The sequence below is a fragment of the Schistocerca americana genome, chromosome 3 (genome assembly GCF_021461395.2).
Source record: "Schistocerca americana isolate TAMUIC-IGC-003095 chromosome 3, iqSchAmer2.1, whole genome shotgun sequence".
Taxonomy (NCBI): Eukaryota; Metazoa; Arthropoda; class Insecta; order Orthoptera; family Acrididae; genus Schistocerca; species Schistocerca americana.
The window spans coordinates 896789664-896795826 of NC_060121.1; the positions used below are offsets into that span (position 1 = coordinate 896789664).

Below are 6163 nucleotides of genomic sequence, written 5' to 3' on the forward strand. Positions count from 1 at the left end.
GAGGACAAATGTAAGGATGTAGAGGCTTATCTCACTAGGGGTAAGATAGATGCTGCCTACAGGAAAATTAGAGAGACCTTTGGAGAAAAGAGAACCACTTGTATGAATATAAAGAGCTCAAATGGAAGTCCAGTTCTAAGCGAAGAAGGGAAAGCAGAAAAGTGGAAGGAGTATATAGAGGGACTATACAAGGGCGATGTATTTGAGGGCAATGTTATAGAAAGGGAAGAGAATGTCGATGAAGATGAAATGGGAGATACGATACTGCGTGAAGAGTTTGGCAGAGCACTGAAAGACATGAGTCGAAACAAGGCCCCAGGAGTAGACAACATTCCATTGGAACTACTGACGGCTTTGGGAGAGCCAGTCCTAACAAAACTCTACCATCTGGTGAGCAAAAAGTATGAGACAGGCGAAATACCCTCAGACTTCAAGAAGAATATAATAATTCCAATCTCAAAGAAAGCAGGCGCTGACAGATGTGAAAATTACCGAACTATCAGTTTAATAAGTCACAGCTGCAAAATACTAATGCGAATTCTTTACAGACGAATGGAAAAGCCGGTAGAAGCTGACCTCGGGGAAGATCAGTTTGGATTCAGTAGAAATGTTGGAACACATGAGGCAATACTGACCCTAGGACTTATCTTAGAAGAAAGATTAAGGAAAGGCAAACCTACGTTTCTAGCATTTGTAGACTTAGAGAAAGCTTTCGACAGTGTTGACTGGAATACTTACTCTCTTTCAAATTCTGAAGGTGGCAGGGGTAAAATACAGGGAGCGAAAGGCTATTTACAATTTTTACAGAAACCAGATGGCAGTTATAAAAGTCGAGGGACATGAAAGGGAAGCAGTGGTTGGGAAGGGAGTGAGACAGGGTTGTAGCCTCTCCCTGATGCTATTCAATCTGTATATTGAGCAAGCAGTAAAAGAAACTAAAGAAAAGTTCGGAGTAGGTATTAAAATCCAGGGGGAAGAAATAAAAACTTTGAGGTTCGCCGATGACATTGTAATTCTGTCAGAGACAGCAAAGGACTTGGAAGAGCAGTTGAATGGAACGGACAGTGTCTTGAAAGGAGGATTTAAGATGAACATCAACAAAAGCAAAACTAGGATAACGGAATGTTGTCGAATTAAATCTGGTGATGCTGAGGGAATTAGATTAGGAAATGAGACACTTAAAGTAGTAAAGGAGTTTTACTATTTGGGGAGCAAAATAACTGATGATGGCCGAAGTAGAGAGGATATAAAATGTAGACTGGTAATGGCAAGGAAAGCGTTTCTGAAGAAGAGAAATTTGTTAAGATCGCGTATTGATTTAAGTGTCAGGAAGTCGTTTCTGAAAGTATTTGTATGGAGTGTAGCCATGTATGGAAGTGAAACATGGGCGATAAATAGTTTAGACAAGAAGAGAATAGAAGCTTTCGAAATGTGGTACTACAGAAGAACGCTAAAGATTAGATGGGTAGATCACATAACTAATGATGAGGTATTGAATGGAATTGGGGAGAAGAGGAGTTTGTGGCACAACTTGACTAGAAGAAGGGATCGGTTGGTAGGACATATTCTGAGGCATCAAGGGATCACCAATTTAGTACTGGAGGGCAGCGTGGAGGGTAAAAATCGTAGAAGGAGACCAAGAGATGGATACACTAAGCAGATTCAGAAGTATGTAGGCTGCAGTAGGCACTGGGAGATGAAGCAGCTTGCACAGGATAGAGTAGCATGGAGACATGCATCAAACCAGTGTCAGGACTGAAGACCACAACAACCTGTATAAGCTTTGACATTCTTCAAACAGTTCCTAAACCTTTTCTGTGTCAGGCTCCCTATTCAAATTTGATATCCCTGTGTAACATGCCTTTTGTGGTGTTCAAATAATGTGTTACCCACTGCTAATGAATTTTCTTTACAGAAACTAATTAGTCGTTCGCCTCTCTCATTTCTTATTCCTAATCCAAATTTTCCTACTGTATTTTCATTTCTTTCTTCACCCACCACTTTCATTCCAGTCCCCCCATGTGATTGTAATGCAGGCATTTCTATTTTCTTTCTCAATGAGTTCTTGTATTTTCTCATAATATACCTCCACTTCCTCATCTCTATGCTGGCTGGTTGGCATATATACCTGTATTAACACCAGATCTTTTGAACTACCCTTCAGTCATATCATCATCAGTCTTCTATCATTATATTGCACCTTCATTACCTTATTTTTCAGCTTTTGCCCTATGAATATTCCTACTCCGTTTTCACCACTCTTGATTTCTCTGAGTAAAAGAGTTTATAATCTACATTTTCTATCTCACCATTCTCTCCCCATCTCATTTCACACAGACCGAGGGCATCTAATCTGTTCCTTTTCATCTCCTGTTTTGCATTCTCTAGCTTTCCTGCTTGCAGTAGTGTCCTTACATTTGATGTTCCAATCCTTACCTTTCCTTCCTTCACTGTCCCTTTCTTCCTTTCAAATATGTGTATTCTCAATGTGTTCACCTCCCGGAGATCCGAATGAAGGGAAGTTTAAACTCCGGAATCTTTCACATGGAGAGACATACCGTGTACTGCCTGGGACTGTAATGTAGTTTTTTCCCGTTACTCTTTCCACATAGGCAGTAGGATGCCCAGCTTAAAATCAACCACTCCCTATGAGTCAGATCCTGTCTGTAGCTGCCCCAGTGGGGTACAGTCGCTACTTGTGCTCGTTTCATACCCGAAGTGAAAAGATGCCACTTCTGCCAGCTTCACCATTCTGGAAGGCTCTTTCTCCACTATCGCTGCCATTGAGGTCTTATACATATAACAGGAAATGACAGGAACAGGACATGGTGAGGACAGGTTTGGGATAGGAAAAGGGGAGCGATAGGCCGTTGTGGGATACACTTTGTCTGGCTCCTCCCCTTTGGCCTGTCCAGCTTGGGTGATCCTTCTGGTAGGTGAGCGAACCCCAGCATAGCCCTCCAGATCCAGATCTCACAAACCACTTCGCCCACACAGACAGATCTGTGTTAAGGCAGTGTCCCCTGAGGAGGTAATACAGGGTAAGAAATGATTTCCGAACTAAGAACAGATTATTAGTCAGAAATGGTTATTTTTCGTGGTTTACTCCACTAGGTGGTTCTGATCTCTCTGCCAGGGGGAACTTGCGTGTGCCTTCAAGACTGTTGACCAGGTTTCACTGGTAAATTTACACTAGACAGGCATGGAAGAGTTGTGGTTTGCGTTCACCTGTCTTCTTTTACATATTAGGCATCTTATCTTGTAAGAGATGTGTAATTTTTTGTGGTATTTCAGCAGGTATTTTCATCCCCTATCCACCCTCTATCCCCATCTGCCAATGTGTAGATGGAGCCAGCACAAACAAATACTGCAACACGCTTCATCTGATGCCAAACGTAAATGGAAAATATTGATTTTGTTCCTCATTGGGGGGGGGGGGGGCTTAAGTTGAATTTTCTTTGCCAGTTTGATACAATACGAGGGTTTGAACTTTAATATTGACAACTATTTATTTACAGCTCATACAAAATAGATACGTGTTTCAGTTTTACTGACCTTCAAAGTAATCACCAGCATTGTGTATAACCCGTTGCCAGTGATGTGGAAGTCGTAGGGTACTCTTAGCAGTGCCAGTTGTGTTGACAGTTCAAGCAGCGCGGTCTACTGCCCGATGAATTTGTAGCAGTTCTGAAGTGAATGTCATGAACTGTTTCCTTCAGTTTAGAAATCGAGCTGAACTCACAAGGGCTTAAGTCAGGGGAGTTTAGTAGGTGGTATAGCATTTAGTAGCCCCAACAGTCAAACAAATCAGTAACAGCTTGCACTGTACATGCTTGAGCATTGTCCTGCAGAAAGTGTCATCACTTCTGTCTCTAAGCTGGCCATAGGTTGTGTTCCAAAAATGAACAGCACAGAGACATAAGTGATGACACTTTCTGCAGGACCTGACCATCATTTTGCAGGACAATGCTCAAGCACGTACAGTGCAAGCTGTTACTCATTTGTTTGACTGTTGGGGCTGTTAAGTGGTATACCACCTACTGCACTCCCCTGACTTAAGCCTTCACAAGTTCGGTTCATTTACGAAGTGAGTGGCTAAAAAATAATATTGTTACTCATCATTATATTTTAATTAATGCAAAGTAACATTCAGCTGTATATTGCATTGTTATCCTTATGGACTCAGTTATCCAAGTCTGAATACATAAGAACATGAAATTTCATTTTGAGTACCCAGACACTGAGCTTGGGTGTTTTATACACTCCAAATGAGATGATTTTTTAATTTATTTGTTTATTTTTCAGTTGAACCTATCAACATGAGAACAGTGAGCAATTGCATCTATCTTCCATTTTCCTACATGTTACCAGCACCACAAGAAGTGAGGATGAGGAATGAGCAGTTTCTCTCCTGAACAACAGTGTCTGTTCCAGATTGTAAAGAAATGTCTGAGAGGAAACTGAACCCAGAGGGAGTGGCAGAGAAGAGAGGGGTGTGTGTGTGTGTGTGTGTGTGTGTGTGTGTGTGTGTGTGTGTGTGTGTGTGTGTGTGTTTTACTGTTGTGTTTGTTTGGTATTGTATGCACATGAATAATATTCTTAATTGACAACATTTTTGTTAAGTAACTCGCATAAAAAATTGTGAATGATGAAAAATGATTATGTGAAAGTTGTCTTCATTTATTATACAAAGATTGTATTAATGTACACATCTGACTGGAAACAATCATTGTTGAAATTCAGTTTGAAGTGAATTTAAAATTAGCCCAGTTTTTTTGAAATATACGTTGATTGACTGAGTGATGCGCTGACTTGTATAACAGATGAAGACATCTTTTTAATGACCATTTTCAATTCTTAAAAAATGCACTCGGTGTTATTCTCTGTTTTGTTTTTATTGACATCATTGTATTTTCAGTTCACAGTAAAATATTTATCTCCATGTCACCAAAATAAATGAAAAGTTATATAATTTCATTGTGTGTATATATTCCTTGATGTGAACTCCTTGGCTGTGGCTTACATACGCTGTAAATATGCAGATTATGTGGAAGTAAAGTGCTTTCAGTAATGGTGCACTGAGGTTCTCAAAATCAGAACTTCAGCAACTGAAATAAGCCTTTTGTGTGTGATTTCATTTTATGACATATTTTGTAGTAGAAGCAGGTCGCAAGAAACTAACATACTACATACTGTAATTATATTTGTACAGAGTTCTTAACCAAAATATTTGTGCATAATATACCTTCATAAATACATAATTTTTGCTGTATTATATGACATTTATTTTACATGGATTTTTATTGTAGAGATTTATTTTTTTATTGATAACTACCGTGCTTAGGATGCATGATTAACATTGTATTGTAGAACATTCCTGTGTGAAACAATATCAGATAAGTACATGTATTTTCTTGCTTTAAAATTTACCCTTGTTGTTTTGTCGTTTTTTGTACGTGTATTGATAAGTGTTTGAATCTGTGGTATACAGCAGAATCAGAAATACATGTTTACTTATTTATGTGAATTACATATAGTTTTTTACTGCTCTGCCTAAACTCTGCCTCTGAACTTCTACATTATTTTCTGTGCCAACTAATGTATTGTAGAATCTTGTATGAAGGTAGCTAATATGCAGTTCCATACAAAACAAATTTAGAGTAGTTGATACACATGTTAGCAGGTGAGAGTTGGTTTGGGACAGAGTGAGGGAGGTGAAAATCACAGACCTGAGGTATCAGATATGGAAACAGGAGAGACAGCTGGGGAGGAGGAGAGGGAGGCTCATGTGCAGGCAGCATAGCTGCATTTCCTATACAAGAAGGAGAATTGCAAGGCCGACCACTGAAAATAGTGTGGAGGGATGTACATAAGCCATGAAGTTGGTGTGGAGAAAAAAGGGAGGGAGGAGACATACTGACAGACTGATGTAGGAATGTGTAGGCATGAATTAGCAGATTAAGGTTGGATATCATTGTTTTTCAGCAGGAATGCAGTAGGATATATGGTTGTGAGGCATTTTATATGTTTTTTTACTTTACAGAATTGTTTATGACTTGTTTTCCTGCCTAGTGATGTTAATACATCTGTAATTGACCAAGTACAACATTCTCGTTGCTTCCCACTTTCCAGTGGCAGCACATACATTGTATGTGATACCTGA

The 6163-nt window shown here is 39.5% G+C and overlaps 1 protein-coding gene across 2 annotated transcripts in view; it reads left to right on the forward strand.

Annotated features, from left to right (window-relative positions):
• Positions 1-4972, forward strand: part of LOC124605577 (CDK2-associated and cullin domain-containing protein 1-like) — a 59604-nt gene extending 54632 nt beyond the window's left edge. For both annotated transcript variants that reach the window (XR_006978656.1, XM_047137354.1), the window contains one exon: positions 4306-4972. The gene's annotated coding sequence lies outside the window, so the exon portion shown is untranslated. The remainder of the gene's footprint in view (positions 1-4305) is intronic.
• Positions 4973-6163: the final 1191 nt, after the last annotated feature.